At 36.5% G+C, this 25,124-nt stretch overlaps 1 long non-coding RNA gene across 2 annotated transcripts; it reads right to left on the bottom strand.

Annotated features, from left to right (window-relative positions):
- Positions 1–317: 317 nt before the first annotated feature.
- On the bottom strand, positions 318–4,204 carry LOC105829792. 2 transcript variants are annotated; one of them, XR_003625550.2, is made up of 5 exons: positions 2,295–4,204; positions 1,925–2,226; positions 1,639–1,785; positions 907–1,174; positions 318–698 (listed from the first exon to the last, which is right to left on the bottom strand). It is a non-coding gene; the product is annotated as an uncharacterized LOC105829792 (long non-coding RNA). The 2 variants fall into 2 exon arrangements; XR_003625551.2 differs by having other exon boundaries at positions 1,925–2,223; positions 2,295–4,203.
- Positions 4,205–25,124: the final 20,920 nt, after the last annotated feature.

The following is a 25,124-nucleotide window of genomic DNA, read 5'->3' as shown; positions in this document are numbered from 1 at the left end:
TTTGACTTCCGAAAAAAGCAAATTGAAGCTGAATGAACAGGCTATGCAACCTATGCATTGGTTTAGCTCGAAAAATTTTTTTCATGCCCGTAGAGCGAAAAAAAAATGTAAAAAATTTTGAAAATTTTTTCTTCGTGCTTTATCCAAGAATTGCATGGCTACCGGTGCTCAGAAAAATTTTTAACCAAAAAATTCTAAAACTAGAGTCTTCAAGCTTCAAAAGCTATGTTTTTTTATTTCCTGTACGACCATTTTTCACTAAAATACAGCCTGTTGAAAATTGGCAAAAAATTTAGAAAATTTTTTTGTTTCTTTAATTTTTGCGAGAAGTGTAGAATACAACAAGCACAAATATATTTAGGTATTAAATCTGTTCTTCGCATAGGTAGTATATCCAGGAGACTTCGAAATCTTCCTTTTAGTAATCCTATTGTTCTTTTTACCATCATCCTGGCTTGAGACAAGCAAGTATTGTATTTAATTTGTGCATTTGTTAAATGTCCATTATCTTTAAATGAAACCATTAAATATTTTTGGATGCTATATGCGGCATCACCTAACAAATGGCTGTTTTCAGGGAAATTTTGTGGAACACACATGTTTTCAAATCCAGATAATCTAAACACTATCATGTCATGTACTGATCCAACCTGCCCCGCATAAACATGAGTGATTTTTAATTCATGATCGCATATTATCTGAAAAAAAAAAATTAGTTTTTGTTTATAGAATTATAAAGGAATGGTTCTATTTGATGACATTGCAATTAACCACAGCCATTCACGCAATCTTAGTTTTTCCATTAGCTCAATTAGGAAATTTTGGCCAATTGGCGACGTAGGCAATTAGGCGCCACTCAAATCTCTTAATTTTAATAAAATATTTTTAATAATTTCATAAAAATACCTGTAATTGTATGGAATGATAGCCCTTTCTATTTACGTATGCATCAGGGTGTAGTTTTGATGCTGCAATTTTAATATGAGTACCGTCTATTGCTCCAATTACTTTCGGAAATTTGTGTTTGTTTTTAATATGTGTCCAGATTTCTTCACTTTTAGCTCTATCTGGCCATGTAATAAATGTTTGAAGATGTAAATATAATGCATTCACAACTTTGTGAACACACCTCCAAGCTGTTGCTTTTCCTACATCAAAATGATCAGCAACACATCTATAAAGTTAATAAATAAATAGTTAAAGTACTAAATATTAACAAAGACTCAGATCAAATTAGGACTGATAACCATTACATAACCATTTTTTTTTAGCTGGATTAAAAAGGTGCAGCCCATTTGTACATGTCCCAATTGACATTAGCCATTCCATAAATTAATGGTTTAATAGAAAAACTCTAAAAACTTATCAGTCTGAATGATCAATTGCAACGTGGTCAATTGGGTGGCATTAAACCAAAATCATAAACTATACCAAAATTTTGTTAAATTTACAATATCTGAATCATGCACTATGCATATAATTATTTATTTTTATTCTTATTATTTATTAACTAAAATTGGGACATCTTATATATATTTTATTAAATCGAAATCAAATAGTAGTTTTGTTTCAGTCTAAATCTTTAATATATTAACATTTTATATTATACTTATAAATATTTCATTAAATAAGACCTACCTTTACGAATTAGGAGTTGCCATCATCCATATTGCCAACAGTAATATCTTTTCTGGTTTTATTGTATGTCTACCTTGTCCTTTGGATTGTTTTGATAATTGTGGAGCTAATAGCTCTAACAAAAATGCAAACGTTGATCGACTAAGACTGTAAAAACCACATCCAAATACAACACAATAAATTTTATATATTTAAATATTATAATATGTTTCTTTACAAAAATATTACCTTTGTTGTATAAATTAATAATAATAACCATTTAATAATATTAAAATAAATAACTTACCAAAAATGACTTTTAAAGTCACTATCACTATATTCCCATATTACATTCTCGAGATAGTTCTTGCAGCGTACTTTAGGTATACGTTCGAAAGAATTTTGTATTATGTTTATTATTTCTGCAGAATCGGATTCATCGCTTGATTCCTCGTCAAATTCTTCAAGAATTAAATTTAAATATGTTCCAATCAAAAGCTGTTTGTTTCTCTCCATATTTTAAGGTGTTCTTCTTCTTCTTCTTTTAAGATTCTTCTTTTTTTAAGGTTAATTTATTTGAATAGCACCATGTAGAGGCAGTCCCGTCTACTTGAAAATAATATATATTTTAATAATTCAGGCGTATAAAAATTAAATTAAGAGATGAGTCGAATTACCTTCTGTCTCGGCGGCCCAGAACAAAGTTCTCTATTTTAAAGTTAATTTATTCGAATAACACTACGTAGCACTGCTAGCACTGACAGTAGCGTTCCGTTTTGAACATCTTAGCAGCGTGCTTGTAAAAATGGAACGCTGTTACTAGCATGCTTGATGACGTAATGCTTATAGCGCTGGCAGTAAATTTTGGAACACACCCTAAATGTCACGGTCGTATTTTGGTCATAAGACATCATTCGTATCAATATGACCAAAATTTGACGTTACAAATGACTCGTGTTTGCTACCTGGATATATTAAATTCAAAGAAACAGTTCTCTCTGTGTGTATATATTAAATCTCTGGATATATTAAATTCAAAGAAACAGTTCTCTCTGACAGCAATTTTGAAACACAGCCCAAATGTCATAAAGCTAACGTTTTACCTTAATGACATTAAAAATTATACTTAATTATTTTTGCAATTATAAACTAAATAAATAATTATCATTAATAATTAATGTTAAGTTATTAATGTTAAGTAATTAATGTTAAGTTTATAGTTAACTTTGAAATTGACATATAATAATCAAATAATAACCGATTAACGTAAAAATTATTCAAAAAGTTTATGTTGTAGATATTATTACAGAGAATTATAATTAACATAATTAACACAGTAATTAATCACTAATAAAACCTTATTAATACCTCGTAAAATGATCAATTAACTGACGTTATTAATTATTCAAGAATATGACATTGGAAATACGTTGTAGGATGGATAAATGAATGACGTAATTAATGGGTCAAAAAATGACGTTACTATTACGTCTTAATTTGGTAACATGACGACCTTAAATGACGAATTATTGACGTCCAGTGGGCGACATCTTGCTAGCTGGGTTTTATTAGTATTATTTTAGGACCTATTCACTAGATCATTAAAACGATTTAGTGAATAGGTTCTAAAATATAATCTACTCTCAAAATAATTTCACTTTTTTAAATATTTCGTACAATGCAAAAAATTGTTATAATAAATAGTGTAATTTTTTTTACTAATATTTATTACTAATAGTTATTAATTTAGATCTTCGTATGTAAAATAAACTTGTAAAAAATTCCTTCTTTTTTATCACAAAATTTATATAGCATGATATATTAATACCTACATACACTTATAAATTATTCATGATAGTGCTAGGGAACGGCACAATTTCATATCCTGTGTAGGAAGCGATTGCAAGTACGATACCGGAATAGCGGAATAGTAATTGAACAATGTTAGATATGATCATGTCAAATACATGATGTGATCTTTCTAAATCTCTTTTGTTATATCGCAGACTATGCGCAAATGGGTCGCGCGCACATTTTACACCGTTCGATGTAAATGAAGTCAATCGTAATTTAAGATATCAACGTGAGCGCTCCGATATTATTCACACTTCTCATATAATTGCGTTATGAGAGTTTTCATTTTGTGCTACTACGTTATATCGGATATAACTTAGTTTATTCTATTTTAATCAGTTAATTACGATTTACGATTATTAAGCAAAAAGTTAACTTTTCTATTATTCAAGAAATTTTAATTATAAATCATTAATTGATTATATTTTATTTTTTAACGATCGTTTTAATTACAACAAAATTTGATGATAGTGATTTGAAAATTCCAAAAATATTGAATACAATACCACAAAATTATTTATAATTGAGTTCTTTTTCATTCACACATTCTGGTTGGTTGCTATTATAAATCAACTCATATGATAAGGTAAGTACACATACTAATAAATAAGTAAATAAAGCTGGATAAGAATATATTTTTATTGTGAATTTGAACCTAAATAAACCATTTTAGAAAACATTTGCAATACAAAATGTTATTTAATATTTGAGTTTATGTAGGAATATGTAGAAAATGTTTTAGTTAATTTTTATAATATAAAGGGCATAGCGGAATAAGCAGGTGAAATCTGCGCCCTGTACAAATCGAGCTCAAATTGATATCATTAGTTGGCACCCTTGAGAAGTAAAATTTCCCCAAAAATTAGCTACAAAATTTCATTTTTTAGGGAGTTATGGAGGGGAAAAGAAAAATAAATAAAGTTTTTTTTTTAAATGGTTGGACCGATTTTAATGAAAAAAATATATGTTGTAAACATCGTTTAGACAAGTTTAAGAAAATTTTAAATAATTTTTGTGGTTAAAGAAAACCTAATAAAAAAGTTTTTGAATTTTTTATGAATTTTTTGGAAGGTGATAGTTCTGAGATACCACTTTTATATTTTCACAAAAACATCTTTAGATTTTCTTCTTTAATACATTTTTTTTCAAAGGGTGCTTTTTTAAAGTGAGTCCCCTCGTCTCTCACATTATTTATCATTAGGGTGCTATTTTAATGTGAGTCCCTTCGCCTATCAGATTATCTTTTTGGCGAGTGGACTCACATTAAAAAAGCACCTCGATGATAGATAATGTGAGAGGCGAGGAGACTCACATTAAAAAAGCACACCGATGATAAATAATGTGAGAGGCGAAGGGACTCACATTAAAAAAGCACCCCGATAATAAATAATGTAAGAGGCGAGGGGACTCACTTTAAAAAAGTACCTCGATGATAAATAATGTGAGAGGCGAGGGAACTCAATTTAAAAAAGCACTCCGATAATAGATAATGTGAGAGTCAAGGGAACTCACATTAAAAAAGCATCTCGATGATAGATAATGTGAGAGGCGAGGGGACTCACTTTAAAAAAGCACATTGATGATAAATAATGTGAGAGACAAGGGGACTCTATTAAAAAGCACCCCGAACATATGGAATTTAAAAATGTACTGCAATCTCCTCGTGATAAACTGCCGAAACGATAAGTTTTACAGGCTAACTGCAGACGTCCTGGAAATATTATATGTGTTATTATATTTTATATTATTATATCATAATTTTTCTTGGCAACTAAACATTGCAACACTGCAACTAGTATGTAAGTTCAACATAACAACAATCGCCGTGCGCCGCGGCCCGGTCGCCCAGCTGTCGCGGCGGCGCGGTGTGAATTATTATTTTTAACTATGTTCCACCACTCCGATTGATTTGAAAAAAATATGTGTTAAAGAAGAAAATCTAGAAATGTTTTTGTGAAAATATAAAAGTGGTATCTCAGAACAATCACCCCCAAAAAATTCATAAAAAATTCAAAAATTTTTTTATTGGATTTTTTTAACCACAAAAATTACTTAAAATTTTCTTAAACTTGTCTAAACAATGTTTACAACATATACTTTTTTCATTAAAATCGGTCCAACCATTTTCGAAAAAAACCACTTTCTTTATTTTTCTTTCCCCCTCCATAACTCCCCCAAAAATGCAATTTTGTAGCTAATATTTGAGGAAGTTTTACATCTCAAGAGTGCCAATTAATGATATCAATTTGAGCTCGATTAGTGCGGGGGCAGATTTCACCTGCTTATTCCGCTATGCCCTTTAATTGTTATTACATTTTTACTTACAATTACTGTTTCCAATCGCATAAATAGTTCACTTTCAAAACTAATTTGTAAATTTATATACATATAATAATGTAAGTTATATTAGTATAAATAATAATCTATTGTAGACTAAAGTTAATTTTTGTATTATCTAATTTAAGAATATGATTTACAGATATGTGGAGTGAAAAGAATAATAATAAACCTAAAAACAATATCTTTACTATGCAATCATGTCTTTACTATGCATGGAAGACAAAAAATTTGAAGAAATCACAATTTCCAAGATTGAAAATTGTATCAAAGTATTTAAAATTGTATTGTCGTAATTCCAGTTTAAACAGTTTGAAATATTTTACTGATTCTCATAGACCTTGGTTCGAAAGGTAATGTTAATTAAAATTGTATTTATTTTGTATGTAGACTGATACTAACCCACCAATTTGATGGCGTTATTCGGTTAGAACAAAAACATTGGAAATTATTAGCGTGGAAAGTCGCAAACCTATGTGGTACTGTACAAGCGTGGACGTCGTTTACTTTACGTAAAACACTGATATCATGTATCGTATTAATAAAACGTAAAATAAATGACGTACAGTACCACGCTTAGTACCACATAGGTTTGCAACTTTCCACACTATTTATTTTCATTGTTTTTGCTTTAACCAAATAGCGACATTAAATTGGTGGTAAATACTTAATAACTTTTATATTAATTGAGAGCGACGCTTTTTTTCTGCCGGATTCGTGTTCTACGCACCAAAATATACTAAACTGTGAAGTTTCGTCATAATCGGAGAGGGAACCCCTTTTTTCCATAATTATCAAGAATGCTAATAAAAGTTGGTGCAAATTTGATTTTTATGATGAAATTTTTAAAAAATCCATGAAACAAAATATGTAAGTATATACAGTTTAAATAAAATCAGAGGTTATCGCTTTTCGGAAATTCATCCAGAGGCAGATATATATGCGCAGTATTATCTAGAGGCAGATATTATGAGCAGTATTATGTGAAATATTATCTTCCACAATTAACTTTCTTATGTCTCGTGGTAAACTCTTATTAAAATAATCAGCGATATCAAACAAAATACTATAATTATTTTCAACATTAATTTCAGTATCTATTTGTCTATCTAATAATTCAAAGTTAATTCGTCACAATTTTTAATATCAAATTGTGATTCTAATGACAAGTTATCAAATTCATTGCCATTGTTACACAATAAATTTTTAGAACACGTATAATTTTATTCAACAAAATTATTTTTTGTTTCTGCAACCGTATTAAGTACAGAATTCGATATATTCAAACACGATATAGGTAAATCTGAATTATACCATTACTTTATTATTAATTAATTGATTCTTTAATCTTTTTGACAAATATCGTAAATTTTTTAGAATTTCGATAGAAACGTGGGGTACAGTTCCGAAAACGACTTACTTCTGATTTTTTTGAAACTACGTATTCTTTCGTATTTTGGGAGGCTGATTTCGAATATAATAGTGAATATTGGCGCAAATTTGATTTTCATGGCGAAAACCATAAAAAAAACCATAAAAAATTTCTATTTATTTCCGTAAATAATGGAAATTAAAAAAAATACTTCAAACAAAAGTTGTAGATCTCATCGAAATACATATTTTATGTCCTATTTATGTTTGCCATAAAAACAGTAATTTTTGAGAAAAACGACGTTAAATGTTCAAAAATTTATACAACTCATCTAACACACGTCGAGTTTTATTAGTTAATTTTAATACTTTTAACTATATTTAAGTACATTGTACGCACGCACGCACGCACGCACGCACGCACGCACACCTATATATATATATATATATATATATATATATATATATATATAATATATATATAATATTTATATATATATATATAATATTATATATATATATATATATATATATATATATATATATAAGAGGAGATAATCATCTCCCCTTAATAATAAAATACGCAGGTTAATAAAACATATCGCAAAATGTTCATTGCATGTCAGATATCGCAATGGGTGAAAGCGCGCTATAAGTGCGAGTGAGAGAGATTCGACCGTTGCAATTCAACGCTATATCTTTTTTTATCTAAGAGCAGCCGAGATATCGGTGCTATGGCGGGAGAAATTGTTTATATTTATAAACAATTATTATAATAATAATCATCTTTACTTAACAAAATATGCAGGATAATAAAACATGTTCGATGCATGCCGGATACTATCATAATGGGTAAGAGCGAGAGCGCACTATAAGTGCGAGTGAGAGCGCGGAAAAGAATAAAAAGGCCTATAGGAATTGACCTCCTACCCAAAATTTATTGACTTTAAAAAATGTCACAAGTGCATCCCTTATTATGTTACATGGTCCCTTTCTCATAAATCTTTCGAAGGGATGACATCATCTCCACCTAAACCCCTGACGCCCCACGCCTACAAGTCCCTCCGCACCGCGTGACGTCATACCCCGCCGCGCGTCGCAACGTTCCCCTGCGCCCCGCACCCCCTCAGAGCCTCGTAGTTAGAATCCCCCTTTATTTCCTACTGATGTCTATTGTAAAAAATTTTAAGTAATTATTTTATTATTCAAGTTAGATTGTAAGAAATCGATTTTGTATTAAAGCAAATTATTCGGTTTAGCGGCGCCAAGTTTTTGTAGTAAATATTGTACTAAAATATTTATTTGTAATCTTTGTACAAATAATTATTTCTAAAAGTGGATGTTTTAGTTCGTATGAATATCCATTTTCATAGTAGGCGAATTTTCTTCATATCATTACTTTTGTAGAAAAAATAAATTTTTTGTTCTTTTTGGGGAAAAGAATTTTATTAAAATTTCATTTATAGTGCACATTTGTAGTGTTAAATTAAAATTATTTTGTACAAAAATAGATTTTTGAGGACGTTTTATGAACGCGTATACTTGGCGCTTTTTTATACCTTTTTGAAAAAGGTAATTTTGTTGAGTTATATTTACATTGCACAAAAAATATTTTCAAAGATATTAAATGTAATATTGTATTTAAAATACACTGAGCAACAAAATTAACGCAACAAAAATTTTTACCAAAATTTCACTCAACTTCTAATAATCGTAACTTCGCGAAAACTTATCGTATTGGAAAGTTTTTTTTTTATTTTAAAACTTTGAAGTCTCTACTTTGAAGAGCAGATTTTGATCCTCTCCTTTTCCCTTTTCGGCATCTCTTCAAAAGTAAGAACGTGTTTTATCTTTAAAAATTTTTATACTTTAACGCATGGGGTGCAGTGAATTTTTGTCGTAAATTTTATAAATATTATCGTAAAGTATGAACTTTTCCCTACAAATTGAAAAAAAATTAAAGATTGTACGATTTTTTTTGGCGGAGTTATTAAGATTTGAAGAAAAAATGCTCATTTTAATTTTCATCGCTTATTACTCGTGAATAGATTAACGTATAGCGCTCCGCAAAAAAACAATGAAAAATTAAAAATTTGCACTTCCAAATATTAATTGATAAGTTGGGAAAAGCGCTTAAGCAAATTTGGCACAAAATTCCGCAGGAAATTATTGAGAGGTGCATAAACATATAAGAACGTTTATAAGCAGTAATTGATCAAAGAACGTTAGTGTTTATTATTGGGGAGTAATCGTACTATAAAACTTTGCTTTAGCGACGTGATTGGATCTTTCTTCACAACAATACATTGAAATAAATGAAAACCGTAAAATATGCGGTTTTTTACGTAATCTTTGAAAATGCAATTTGTTGTTAAAAAAAATAAGTCTATGAAAAAATTAATAATAGCATTTGAAAGTGCAAACTTTCAGCTTTCCAATGCTTTTTTGCTGAGCGCTGTACGTTGATCTGTTCACGAGTAACAAGCGATAAAAGTCAAAATGACCATTTTTCCTTAAAATTTTAATAACTTCGCCCAAAAAAATCGTATAGACTTCAATTTTTTTTCAATTTGTACTGAAAAGTTCATATTTTACGATAATTTTTATAAAATTTACGAGAAAAATTCACTGCACCCCATGAAGCGCGTCAAAATATAAAAATTTACAACTAACTTACTACTAACTTACAAATAATCGATTGGGTGCTTCAACAAGCGCAACTGCCTTCACACCCCGCCCCGATACACACACACACACACACACAAACACACACACACACACACACACACACCATCTGGAGACTTTCGTTTTCTATGCCTTAATTTTTCATTCTTTTCTCCGAGAGTATCCCGTTTGGATACGTAACGATTGGACACGGTTCGATTGGACACCGCACGATTGGGCACCGCATTATTGAACACCGCACGATTGGGAACACACACACACACACACATTCACATGTGTTGCAGATTTCCAATACAATTTACATGAGTTAGCGACTTGCGGTGAGTGCGAAAGGGAACCGAAGGCCCCCCTTTGCACCACCGTGCGTACGCGCGCGCGCGCGCGCGTGTGTGTGTGTGTGTGTGCGTGCGTGCGCCCGCGCGCGCGGAGTATTCTCTGCACCACATGGATTTGCAACTTTCTACGTAAAACGAGATGCTCGTAAAAATACGTATATAGACGTTTGAAATTTACATTTTTTTCTGGCAGAGCTTTTTTCTGCCAGTTGTTTCCAAGGTTAGATAATCTGTCATATGATATATTAATGTTTTTCACTAGAAGACTGTGCGGTGTCCAATCGTGCGTGTTCAATCGTGCGTGTCCAATCGAGCCGCGTCCAATCGTTACGTGTTCAAAAGGAGGTCACCCCTTTTCTTCTACCCCTCCCACGTCCTCTTCATCCCTTCTCTCTCTTCCTTCCCTTTTCCTTTCCAACTCCTTTAGCCAACTTTCTCCTTCTGTCCCTAAAATCTTCTTCACTACCTTCTGCCAACTCTCATAGTCTCTTCTCCAATTTCTACATTCCCTTTGACAAGTTTCTACACTCCCTCCACATAATCTACACATTTTCTTATCTTTATTCTCCCAATATCTATTCTCTCTTATTCTGTTAGCTAACTTAAACCTCATGACTCTATTCCATCTACTCTCTCCCCACCCTCTTTTTAATACCCTGGCACCCTTTCCTCCTTCACACACTTATACCATTTATTATATTTTGACTCTTTAATTTTCCTCCATCTTTCCTCTTTTTACAACTATCTATCCTTACTAAGTATCTCTACACTTTCTTCTCTGTCTATCTAGTTTCTACCCTTTATGGTCAAAGTAATTCCTTCCTTTTTCTTCCCACCCATTTTTCCCATCCTACTCTTCATTCTTATCTCCTCTAAGCATCTTCTTGCCCACTGCCCCTTATTCAACCTCTTTTCATATATCCACGCCTTTCTTCTTGCTCTACCTCTCAATTTATCACTCTGTATCTCTTCTCTTACCATATACTCCGAAGTACTTTAATCCAATCCTAACTCCCAGCTTAACCCTCCATACACTTATTTTCACTAACACGGTCTGTACACTGATCCTTTTTGTCCTGTTTCTTTTTTAAATTGTTAAATACATGCAAAAAATCTAAAAAAGTTTCTAATTATTTTTGAGTGACTACATTTAAAATTTTGATCGTTAGTTTGGTCATTTATTAAAAATTTTTTTACAATAACAATTTAAATTTTTTGAGATTGACAAGAAATGGAATTTTGTAAAAAAAAGTTCATAACTTAATAACAAATTATTATTAAAAAAAATTTTTTTAATGTTTTTTAGATTAAGGTGTAACTTTTCAAAAAAAATTGTTCTGTATGTGTCAGTTGCAAAAAGTATAATTATTTGCATGACTGAAAATAAAGTATTTTTCGGGTAATGAGAATATAATAAAATAATAATTTTTTACACAAATCCTTTTATTATAAGAAATTTTATTATATTATTATAAAAAAACTTAGGTATAATGTAGAATGATCAAAATTGAAAAAATAATATTAACTATAAAAAATACTAAGAAAAATACAAATATTAAATATGTCTTACTGTCACGAAATACTAACACGGTCATTGGGTACATTGAGGGTCTTTTTGGGAACACTTAAAAAGTTTATATGCTGCTTTTAACAACAAATTCCGGATCGAAGCATTTTGGGTATGAGTACCTATTACTAAGCTTTTTAGGGAGGGGAAGCCAAGCTTTGGCTCTCACCAGTCTTATGGCTACACAAGTGAAAAATTTTGCTTATTCCCTTTGGGATCAATGTACAGACGGAGGGTTAAATACTATTCCTGTAGCCTCTTCATATTCTCTCTTTTGTTACATCCCCATATCTTCACTCCATAATCCAAAACCGTCCATACTAACCTGTCGAACAGCCTCCTCCTCTAATCCTTTCCATACCTTCTCTTCTCAATCCCCCAAACCTGACCCATCACTGCCGATATCCTCCTTACTCTATCCTATATCTGCGCGTCTTGTTCCTCGTTTTTTTGCATCACATACCCCAGATAGCTATACTCCTTCACTTCTTCTATTCTTCTCCCTTTCCACCACCAACTTTCTCTACTGTCTCTACCGCTTTCTTTTCTAAATCTTATTATCTTCGATTTTCTTATGTTAGCACTAAATTCTTTTTATCTAAGTACGTTTCCAGCTTTTCTATCATATTTCTCGTTTGATCTTCCTCCTCTGCAATTACAACCAGGTTGTCCGCGTATGCTGCGGAATACACCTTCTTTCCTCCTAACTTTATCTCCCCCCCTCCCACTTAACTTTCATCATAGAACCCTCCATGTCTGATATCAAAATATTGAAGAGTAGCGGACTTAACAGACACCCTTGTCTCACTTTCTTCCGCATCCAAAATTCCTCCCCCATCCCTTCATCTAATCTAACCTTGCTTTTCGTCTCCTTTAATAAGAATTGATGCGCGAGCAAGCATGAATCTTTTTTCAAATTAGGAATGCCATCCGCGGACGGGCAGCACGAGTTGGGTGAGTCGCAAATATGGACAAAGGTAAAATTAAAGTTACCGACTGTAATACACTAATCTCCTAAGCTACTTATTAACTAAATAATAATAGAACTAAGAATAAATAATGATACAAAATACGTAATACCAGGAAATTAACTTATCGGCTAATATATACATTATATACAACGTGAGCAACAAATATATTTAAAATCTAAAAAAATTTTTTTATTTTAAGTCATAGAATTCTGTAAAACATTTTTTGCAATAATGCTGATTGCAATTTTCACAAAGAAAGTATCTTTTCCCTTTCATCCTATCATCTTAGAGCGGGATCTTCTTCCTTTATTTTGAGTGATTGTTCATTGCTATACGATTTTTTTGACCGAGTTATTAAGATTTTAAGAAAAAATGGTCATTTTAAACTTCATCGTTTGTTACTTGTGAACAGATCAACGTACAGCGCTCAACAAGAAAGCTGAAAGTTTGTATTTTTGAATTGCCGTTATTAATTTTTTCACAGATTATTTTTTCTAACAACAGATCGCGTTCAAAGATTACGTTAAAAATCGCATATTTTACGCTTTTGATTTAATTTAATGTACTGTTGTGAAGAAAAATTCAATCACACCGCTAAAGCAAAGTTTTATAGTACGATTACTCCCCAGTAATAAACGTTAACGTTCATGGAATAAAATATTCTTATTTCACGTGTTTATCATTCTTGGAATTGCTGAAATTGCTTATAACATTTTTTCAAAAATTTTTCTACACTCTTTTAACCAAGTTACAAAGTCAATCTTACATTTTTTTTAATGACGCTTACCGGCAGCATTAGCGTTATCCAATGTAGAAGATGCCGGTCGGACTTTGCACATCGCACGCGCGCGCATGTGTGTTTATGTGTGTGTTCTACAGCAATGGTAAGGACCTCGCGGTTCGTCACGTGCGTGCTCGCGGCTGTTTTTTGCAACTTCTTAAATGTCGTTTTATGTCGTTTTAAATGCGTTCAAATGTCTACGCGGCATTTTGAAAGTTTCGTATACGAGCTCAATACTCTACGAGAATCGTCTATGTGTTAAACATTTGTTTTAAAGCCTTTAAACATTACATGTAAACATTACGAGTACGCACCTACTCATATATATGCCGTAATGTTTACAAGTAATGTTTACGTACAAAGAGACTTTGAAATAAATGTTCAGTACACAAACGACTCTCGTAGTATATTAAGCTCGTAATCGTTCAAGAGAAGCCGACTTTCGTTATCGTTCTCGTGCGCGAGTGTCAAGTCTTACACTTAGACATCGTCAGATTCGTCTTCAATTTGCACGCGATCACATAAATTGGACTACGAGAAAATGGAAAAATGTGTACTTTTCTGATCAATCGTGTTTTTGTTTTTACAGCAATGACGCTCGTACACGTACTTGGCATCAACGAAATAAACGCTGTGATCGGCGTTGTGTGAGTACGAGCCCATAATGGTGGTTCTATGATCGTGTGGGGGGGTATTTCAAAAAACAGAACGAACTTAATTTAATGATTCTGCCACCTCCTGCAATCAGAAGTGTTCGATACATAAATGAAATTCTTCGACCTCACATATTGCCTCTGCTGTAAAACACACACACATAACACACACGCGCGATGAGCAAAGTCCGACCGGCATCCCCTACGTGGTACACATTGGATAATGCTAATGCTGCCGGTAAGCGTCATTTAAAAAAAATGAAAGATTGACTTTGTAACTTGGTCAAAAAAGTGTAGAAAAATTTTTGCAAAAATGTTGTAAGCAATTTCAGCAATTCCAAGAATGATAAACACGTAGAATAAAAGTTTTATTCCATGAACGTTAGCGTTTATTACTGGGGAGTAATCGTACTATGAAACTTTGCTTTAGCGATGTAATTAAATCTTTCTTCACAACAGTACATTGAACTAAATGAAAACCGTAAAATATGCGATTTTTTACGTAATATTTGAACGCAATTTGTTGTCAAAAAAAGTAAATCTGTGAAAAAATTAATAAAAGCATTCAAAAGTGCAAACTTTCAGCTTTCCAATGCTTTTTTGCTGAGCGCTGTACGTCGATCCGTTCATGAGTAACAAGCGATGAAAGACAAAATGACCATTTTTTCTTAAAATCTCAATAACTCGGTCAAAAAAATCGTATACCAATGAACAATCACTCAAAATAAAGGGAAAAGATCCCGCTCTAAGACGAAAGTAACAAAAATTTCCTATAATTTTTTTCACGCGAGATGCAGCGCAGCAAATTTGCATAAAAAATTTTCATTTTAACGGATCAAGTTTCATTATTGTGCCATGTTGGTGAAAAATAAGATAACTAAAATCGCCAAAAAGCGTTTGAAAGAAAAAGTAACAAGCTTTAAAACGCTTTTTGGATTTTGTTTCTACGATGACTTTTCGCTAAGTTCCATCAGTTTGAAAATAGCCTAAATTTTTGGTATACATAAAGTGTTCCCTATTTTTTTTTAGTGGTATATTTTTATAATTTTTTAAATATTTTTTATTGTTTAATAAAGAATGAAAGAATTTTTTAAAGATATTGCACACCGTATTTTTTAAATAATGAAACATGTATTTGTGCGCGCGCCCGCGCGCGCGTGTGTGTGTTCTTATTCGCTACTTGAAAAATTAGAGTCACATGATGTACCGTGTTTTTCAATATTGTCCATGTCTGCGAATAGTTTCTAACGCCTCAGAACAAAATTCTTTATATTTTGATTTATTTAAGGTAAGTATTAAATTTTAAATTAGTGAATCTAAAGAAACTAGTAGCATGTGCAAAATATTGATATTAGTAGTTTGTCTGTCCATTTTCCGAGTACTTCTTAAACGGATTTTTCTAAACTCCTTATGTCGCGCTTCCAGAGCGTCTTCGAATAGTTTACTGTTGTGAGTGCATCACACTCACATGTCGCAAGCGATAGAAGGTGTCGCATGACACCTCGCGCGCGGCCATCGCCCGGCCTACATACCGGGCGTCGCACCGGGAAACGCACCCGGTTGTCTAAGACTCAACACCCAAAATCATCTGATTTTGGGGTGGAATCCGCATAGCCAGCAATTGCTGGCTAAGCGAGTACCCTGTCCAAAGGCCTATGACCGCGGAAGTACCTTCCCCGGTTATACGCCCAAAAACGGTGTATATATACACCGAGTGACAGACAACGAGCGGGCTTTGCTATACCGTATACAGTGGCGCACGTACGTCGCTGACTCTTTACTACTTGTTACGGTTTATTATATGTTATCAAGTGTAACCAAGACGGGAAATATATATACTGTTATAATACAATTGGCTACGATCTCTCCAAGACCTGACCCGAGGAGCATCGACAGGCGATCCCTATTACCTGTGACCCTTTATCTAAGAAGGGCCACAACAAATCTGGTGGCAGCGGTGGGATCCACTGTCGAAGAACCTACAAGGAAAGTGTGAAACTCCCTAACGGACGCAGAGTCTAGAAGAGAACAGCTAAAAAGGGAAAAGAGCGGAAGCCGATCAGAGCGAAAACTAAACTCGCCAAAGATCCTGCACCACGCAGCCGAGCCGATCAGCTGATCTGCGGACCCGAGATCCAGCAAGGAAGACAGCCATCGAGCCAGAGCTCCGCCATCGGACAACGCAACAGCGATAGTGGCGTAACCGGAGAAGACACCGACCTACCGCATCGTGATTCACCAGCCCAAGCGGCGAAGCGACGGACGACAACATGCAACGATATACTGCGTTAATGTAAGTCCGACAAATCTTGTAATGCGAGATAGATTATAAGTTTGCGCGTCCGAAACACCCCGAAATACGCAGGCCCCTGGTAACCTAGTTATCGAAAAACATTAGAAAGAAATTAGCATAGGCGAATGTCCGACGATAGTAACTTGCCTATCCGCAACGAATCGTGGCTATTCAGTGCAGCTGCGGCGCGATCGATACATTATTTAGAATTAGATCTTGCTTGGCGAGCGGCCCAAGCCCTTCGCAAGGATCGGGATAACGTGCGTAGAGCTTTAGAATATCCCCCCGAAGGCGATAGCGAGTTACCCGAGCACGTGGTACGCGAGCGAGAATTTCCCTTCACGAGTCTCGATTCGAGTTTATTTGAAAACGCGACACTACAAGACCGCGAGATCAGACGGACGAGACCATACATTAGCCGGACCCCGAGTCGCGTATCCTCACAAAGTGAATTCTCACTGACCTCGTACGATTCGAATATATTTAACCCGGAAGAAATTCTCGAACAATACGCAATGAGTGCCAACGACCAAGCACAGCCATCGGGCGCTCAACAAACGGAGGCGCAACAATTCATGGCTGACGCGGAGAGAGAACTTCAGGAAATACATCAAACAATTCGCGAAAATCCGGCCGCCAGGGCAGCACAGCCCAACGTAGCGAGAAAAAGGGACGACGAAGTCCGGGATACGCTACGCGCCGTAATTCAAGAAATCCGTCGGTTACAATCGGATATAGACACCGTGCGAGAAACACAACTGCACACGCAGCGCATCTACGATTATTGCGACCGAACCGAAGAGATACGACCATTATAGACCACGACGATGACGTTCGACATCGAAGAGGCCGCGGGACACTACCGTTAAAGGAAGCGCGTTGCATGATCCCAGAATTCGATGGGAATACAAGTAAACTGCAAGAATTCTTAAGCGCCATGACGTACGCGGTAGAAAACATTGACCCGGCCGACGAAGTGACGCTATTAGGCGCAATATTATGTACCAAATTAAAGGGTCGTGCCATGCTGGATTTCCAAACGCGAAAAATCCGAGATTTTGAGCAATTAAAACAAGAGTTAGAAGCGTGTTACGCTAGTAAAAAGAGCACCACGCATTTACAAATCGAGTTTAATACGCTAAAACAAAGAACTGGAGAAAACGCGCGAACATACGGACTCCGCGCCAATAAATTAACAATGGACCTGTACGAGTCCATGATAGAGGGTCGACAACACTACACGACCGAAAACAAACGCGCGATACTAGATATTTTGCAGCAACAGGCACTCGAGAATTACCAAATCGGACTTAACGACGACACGAAAGCCGTAGTCCGATCGCGCGGATACGCGACACTGCAAGAGGCAATAGCCGCTGCTAGCGCGGAAGAGCGGATAAAAGGAACGGCCGCTAACCGACCCAAGCCGAAATATAATACGCTTGGCGGAGACAATTACAAAAATAAATTACAATGCCGCAAATGTGGAAAAATGGGCCACCATGGCAAAGATTGCCGAAGCAGCCGGTATGCAAACCGCTTTTCGTTACCGCAACCGGAGAAATCACGCGTCAATGCAGTCGACAAATTTTGCAAACACTGCAAGAAACGCGGCCACACTCGGAATGAATGCTGGCACCTAAACGGAAAAACTATCAATAAAACGTCAAAAGACCTCCAAGGACCACGACACAATAATATGAAAAATCATAATACGCGAAAAACAATTGAATCGCGAAAGAAAAAGAACTCCGATTCCGAATCCAGTAGCGAAGAAGAAAGAGGATCAGCTGGAAAGCAAGATAAGTGCGCGCGCTCGTATCAAGTTGCGCAAGTAACCCGAGCCGCCCAGCCGAGCAGCGGCCTTGACCAAATCACGCTCCCGATACAGGAGACGCGATCAAGGGAGATTGACATGCTTTTTGATTCAGGCGCAACCCTCTCACTTATAAAAGTAAAAACTTTGAAAGGGAAAACCAAAATTTCCCCCGGAAAAATTACCCTAGCAGGGATAACTGGCCACAAAATGCACACCATCGGAAGCATGCAGGCCCATATTAAACTAGGCGAGCAAGTATTAGAACATACTATGTACGTAGTCAAGGACGATTTCCCCATGGAATACGACGGAATACTTGGACTCGACTTCATGAAGAAGCACCGCGTAGTATGTGATTACGACAAACAGCAATTAAAAATAGCAGGCGTCACATTTAAGCTAAGACCCTGCGGCAAAATTACTCTACAACCGCGCAGTGAAACTATCGTCCGAGCCATCACTAACCGAAATCAACCCGGAGTGATCCAAGCCAAGGAAACTAAACCCGGGGTATATATCGGCCGATGTCTGGTGGAACCAAAAAATTTTGCATGCGCAATTAGCGTAATAAATACAACCGACAAGCCGATAGAAATACGTACTCCGCACGTGACCATAGAAGATCACGACGAAAACGATTATCAGATATACGCTGTTATCGACGAAGCGGAATGTACAGATAAACAGCGGAGCGAACGAATCTGACAAACACTACGCACCCGGCACCTCAACTCGGAAGAAAGACAGGCTCTCACACGGATATGCGAAGAGTACCAAGACATATTCCACCTAAGTGGAAAATCACTGACATGCACCGCAGCAGTGAAACATGAGATACGTACACAAGCCGACGCATCGCCGGTCAACGTACGACCGTATCGCCTCCCTGCGAAGCATAAGGAAGAGGTGAATACGTAGATAAAGCAAATGCTACACGATGGCATTATCAGAGCTAGCACGAGTCAGTGGAACGCGCCACTATTAGTGGTACCCCAAAAAGCTGACTCGGCCGGAAAACCGAAGCTTCGAATTGTAATCAACTTCAGAAAGCTCAACGATCTAACCATTGGCGACTCATTTCCCCTACCCAACATAGAGGAAATACTAGATCAATTGGGAAACGCCAAATATTTTTCAACGCTAGACTTAACGTCAGGGTATCATCAGATACCAATGGCTGAGCACGATAAACCAAAGACAGCGTTCTCAACACCGTACGGACATTACGAATACAATCGAATGCCGTTCGGATTAAAAAACGCGCCAGCCACGTTCCAGAGACTGATGAATTCAGTACTCATAGGAATACAAGGACTCAGATGCTTAGTATATCTCGATGACATAGTGATATACGGCTCGAGTCTAGAAGATCATAACAAACGCTTAACGGAAGTACTGCAACGCTTACGAGAAGCGAATTTAAAGCTGCAGCCAGACAAATGTGAATTTTTACGCAAGGAAGTCAATTATTTAGGACATGTGATTTCCGAAGATGGAATATCACCGGATCCAACAAAGCTGCAAGCAATAAGAGATTTTCCGGAACCACAAAAGGTTAAGGATGTTCAGTCCTTCATAGGCCTCGCCGGATATTATAGAAAATTCATTAAAGAATTTTCCAAAATCGCAAAACCGTTAACCAAACTAACCAAGAAAACAGAAAAATTCGCGTGGGCCGCCGAACAACAAATAGCCTTTGATACGCTAAAAGAAAAATTAACGACGGCACCAGTGCTCCAATATCCAGATTTCATAAAAGAATTTAATGTAACCACAGATGCATCCGATTATGCAATCGGAGCGGTATTGTCACAGAGACCGATAGGCAACGATCGTCCCATTGCTTACGCGAGCAGAATATTAAATCGCGCAGAGCAGAATTACAGTACCACCGAGAAAGAATTACTCGCAATAGTATGGGCTGTAAAACATTTTCGACCATATGTATATGGGACCAAATTTAAGATCGTAACCGATCATAAACCCCTTATATGGTTATTTAATGTAAACGACCCAGGATCAAGACTGATTCGATGGAGATTGAAACTGGAAGAGTACGATTATGAAATCATTCATAAGGCCGGTCGAGCGAACGCGAATGGCGACGCGCTGAGTCGTAACGTGAAGCGGGAAGCTCACGTTACAGAAGCAACTGATAAAGTCCTCGCGCTAAACGAAGACGGCGAACACGCATATACATCCAATGAAGATGATAAAGAAAAGGATAACAAACGCGAACCAGCATATACAGAAGAACAGAAAAAACAGATTCTGTATGAATATCATGATGCACCTACAGGAGGACATCAAGGAATCGAAAGAACGATAAAAAGAATACGACTCAAACATAATTGGCCTGGATTAACGGCCGATGTAGAGCGGTACGTAAGAAAATGCGAGTTATGCCAAAAGAATAAACTCTCTCGAAGAATAAAGGCACCTCTTATCGTCACAGATACTCCAAACCGACCCTTCGAGAAATGTGCGCTCGACATTGTAGGACCACTTACAATAACAAAAAACGACAATCGGTACCTACTCACTTTTCAGGATCATCTTACGAAATTTAGCAAGGCGATACCTATCCCGAACCAGGAAGCAAATACCGTGAGCAAAGAATTTGTCACGAAAATTGTACTGGAATACGGAACGCCAGATTACGTACTAACGGATCAAGGCACGAATTTCACGAGCGAGATATTCAAAAATACTTGCAAACTATTAAAAATAAATAAAATTCAAACTACCGCCTACCACCCCGAGAGCAATGGAACTCTTGAAAGATCGCATCAGACTCTAGCCGAATATTTGCGACATTATATAAATCAGAACCAAACCGACTGGGACGAATGGATCCCGTACGCGATGCACACGTACAATACAACGCCTCACACAGCGACGAGGTATACACCGTTCAAACTAATATATGGTCGACAGGCAGAACTGCCGACAGCCCTAACGAAACAGCCTAAACCCACCTATAACTACGACGACTATGCGCAAGAATTAAGGGAGAGGTTAAGGGCCGCAAACCGTGTCGCACGCGAAAACATAAAAGAAGGAAAGGCCAAAGCAAAAACGCAATATGATAAACGCGCGAAGGAAACAAAATTTAAAGTCGGTGAAAAGGTATTATTGTACGACGAGACGCTCCGGCGCGGGAGATCTAAGAAACTCGACGCGCAATGGACCGGACCGTACACGGTGACCGAAAAACACTCAGAAGTCAACTACACGATTAAACGAGGCAGGACAACTACGCGCGTGCACGTAAACCGCCTAAAACCATTTATTGAAGCGTAACTAATAGGCGAGAAAAGGAGAAAAGAAAAAGGAGAGCAAAACAAAAATGGAGACTTACCATGATGATACTGCCAGCCGGAACATGACCCAAAAAATTAAAATTATCCTTGATACAGTCATAGTGCACCCACACCAAAAATAAACTATCACTACACTTAAAAACTAAGCACTACTAACTACGGAGCAATGTATGTATAGTATAAACAGTCAGTTGGATCTTCAGGCGAAAGATTCAGGCACGACGAGACGTCGTCGCGTAGATATAACTCTACCGCAAACCCTTCATTATCTACGTACTCGCCACTATGGAAGCACACTCCGTCGGAAGCTCCTTCGTCCTCCGCACTTACAAAATTACTTATGTCAAAATCCTCCGAAACGTCCACATATAAATCGAGCTCCTTCCAAGGAACGGGACCATCATCGCACCCGGCGAAATGTTCATAGCCTTTGATAGGCAAAGGCTCGGCAGGATCAGAACCTTTATACTCGTCCAACGGAATATAATTCATTTCCTCCAAGTCATCCGATAGTATGACTGTCTCCCGATCATGGAAGTCGGAAAAAACATCATCGTAACCAGTGCTTTCGCCACAATCACTCCTCTCACTCTCCGCACTATCGCACGAACTTAGATCACGACGATCATGACAACGTGAAAAATTTAAAATTCTCGACACGCAAACGAACAAATGGAAGGCCGACAAAAGACTGAAAATCCGGACCGCCCAAAAGAAAAAGGAAAGGCAAAAAAGAAAGACGAGAACGAATAAAAAATGCACTACTAAGCCACAAATTAGCAGCATCAAACGCACGTGCAGCAAAACGCTGATACAATTAAATAAGATACGCGTAGCGAAAACCGATCTAATAAGAAATTCCTCGTAACACAAAAAAAAAAAATTTTAAATAATTACAGATGTATAATCTGGGCAACACTAAATGCCGCGGAAGAACCGGACATAAGGCCACAGTACGAGAAAGATACAATACGAGATTCACCCATCATCTGGGAATATATTTCGAGAAGATAGAAATACTACACCAAGTGGAGTCTTCCTGGAAGGTGATAATCAAAGTAGACGCTACGTCACTAACCAAACGACTTACGCAATTAGAAAAATACATACATAAAACAGACAATTTATGTCAGATGATAGCCGTAATCGGCAAGGAAACATGCACAAACTTGCATGAAATTATTAATAAAGGTTTCGAAAGAACAAATAATCTAATAGAGCGAATAAACTCAACGTACAAGAAACAAACCGCACAAAAGAGAGGATTGGTCGATGGAATAGGATCTGTGGCGAAATCATTGTTCGGTACCACGGATGCAAATGATGAAAAACTCATCAACGAGCAATTAACAATATTGCATAATGCTGAAGAACTAAATAAACATGCAATAAAAAACCAACTGAAAATAATGAAAGCGACAATAGCCCACATTGACAACAACGAACGAACAATACAACAAAACAAAAACACTCTCGCAGACGCAACTGACAAATTACGGACAAAACTTATCGAAGACGAAAAACAGAATAACATTTACATGAACATTTCATAATTATTAACGCTATACTAGCTGACTTAACGCGAGACGCAGAAGACGTATTAGAATACGTAGCAAATGTAAAAAAGGGAATGTTGCATCCTCGCCTAACACCCATCAATGAAATAATAGAGTCTCTTAAAGACGCAAGTTCGAAATTGCCTGAAAGATTATATTTCCCATTTAGAATAGGCAAAGAAAAATGGTCGACAATAGAAAGATTCGCGGAAATAGGCGCGTATTGCGACCATTCTCATATATACACCATTCTGAAATTTCCACTCATATCAATACCGAAATATGAAATTCAGAATGTAATTCCTCTACCTATCCCAGATCCAAATAACATCTTCTCATTTATAGAAGTAAACCATCCTCTCGTAGCGATAGATACAGTACAGCGTACGTACATAATACTAGCGAATAGCAACCTACAGAAATGCGTAAAAATAAATCGCGAATACTTATGTACGCAAAACCATCCGGTATATAGAATAAATGCAGACTCCATATGCGAAGTAAAAATATACGCGGAAATCAAAGAAAACAATAGACTGTAAAATAAAAAATACTATATCGAATAATAGTATTTGGATAGCATTAGATAACTCACACTCGTGGCTATACTCGACACCGAGAAGCCAAGTAATCACTGTAAAGTATTCACTGTAAAGACCACGGACAAATAAAGGAAAAGATTGAAAGAACGGGTAGAATAACGTTTAAAAATAGCTGTAAAATAGCGACGGAAAACCCTGTAATAAAGTCACTCAAGGCATCATATGAAACGCGAGTAGAGACATATCTACCGCAATACAATATCTGTTACTACAAAAGTCTGACTCAACAAACGACACAGACATAGCGAGAAAAATAAAATTAAAAGAGGTTATACAAAACCCAACAGAACTAGAAAGCTATAAGCAAAAAATAGATGAAATAAATAACGAAATTGAAAAAAGACCAAACTCGATCTTTCAATCGCCACACTTTATTTTTCCAATGGCAACAAGCGGAACAACCATTGTAATAGTTGTAATAGTGATAGTCATAGGGATTATCGTGATACGTAAGAAAATGCGCGGACCACGCTAATACAAAATAGAATAGTACGCGATTCTAAAATAATATACATATTTATATAATGGATTGTAATAAATTTCTCCCGACGGGGGAGGGGCGCATGGCAACCAGCACGTCTCGAGTTAGCAAAACGTGACACACGATCACGTTACAGCAAATTGCTGGCAAGGAACGACACGTGCACCAACGGTGCACAGCTGACTTAGCTATGACCATATATGGTCCGATAATGGGTGTACTACCCCACCAAATACCAATTTTGGACAATTATAAAAACCACAGCAGAGCCGCGCGACAAAGAAAACTCGCAATCCAACACGAGCCAAGTCGCGTCAGCCAAGTTTTCTGTGTGAAAAAACCAAGTTCAAAATGAAGATCCCGAAGGAAACGGAACAGCCAATTGATGGGGTGCGTCCAATTGACCACCCTACTCGCTACGAGCGGTTTCTGAGGAGCATCTGCCTGCGGCCGACCGAGAGATGCCTCGTGGAAAACGAATTCGCCTGGAGGCGATGGTGCCGCAGATGTTATCGACCACACCAGGCCCAGTGCGAGGTACGAGAACCAACCTCCCACGGGTACCGCACACAGCTGGCGACAGACGAGACATAGGAAACCATCACCCAGTGTTTCCTCTGTGACACCATTCTCATGGACGTCCGACCAGCAAGGGACTGCCTACGGTGCCTGGCCGTGTTCCTGGAGGACGAGGACGCCATCCAGGAGGCCCTCAACCTGAACGTAAGCTGCGAGACTTTCCAAAACTGCCATACAAGAAACCCCGCTAACTAAGGTCATGAATGTACTAACACACCTATATTTTAAATTAACGGCACTCATCGCGAAATTGTAATCCACCGTATAATTATAGGAGCGATCATAGCAAAACACTATTAC

The sequence above is a fragment of the Monomorium pharaonis genome, chromosome 10 (assembly GCF_013373865.1).
Source record: "Monomorium pharaonis isolate MP-MQ-018 chromosome 10, ASM1337386v2, whole genome shotgun sequence".
Classification (NCBI taxonomy): Eukaryota; Metazoa; Arthropoda; class Insecta; order Hymenoptera; family Formicidae; genus Monomorium; species Monomorium pharaonis.
The sequence above is the reverse complement of the archived record's forward strand: the minus strand, read 5'-3'. Positions and strand labels throughout refer to the sequence as shown.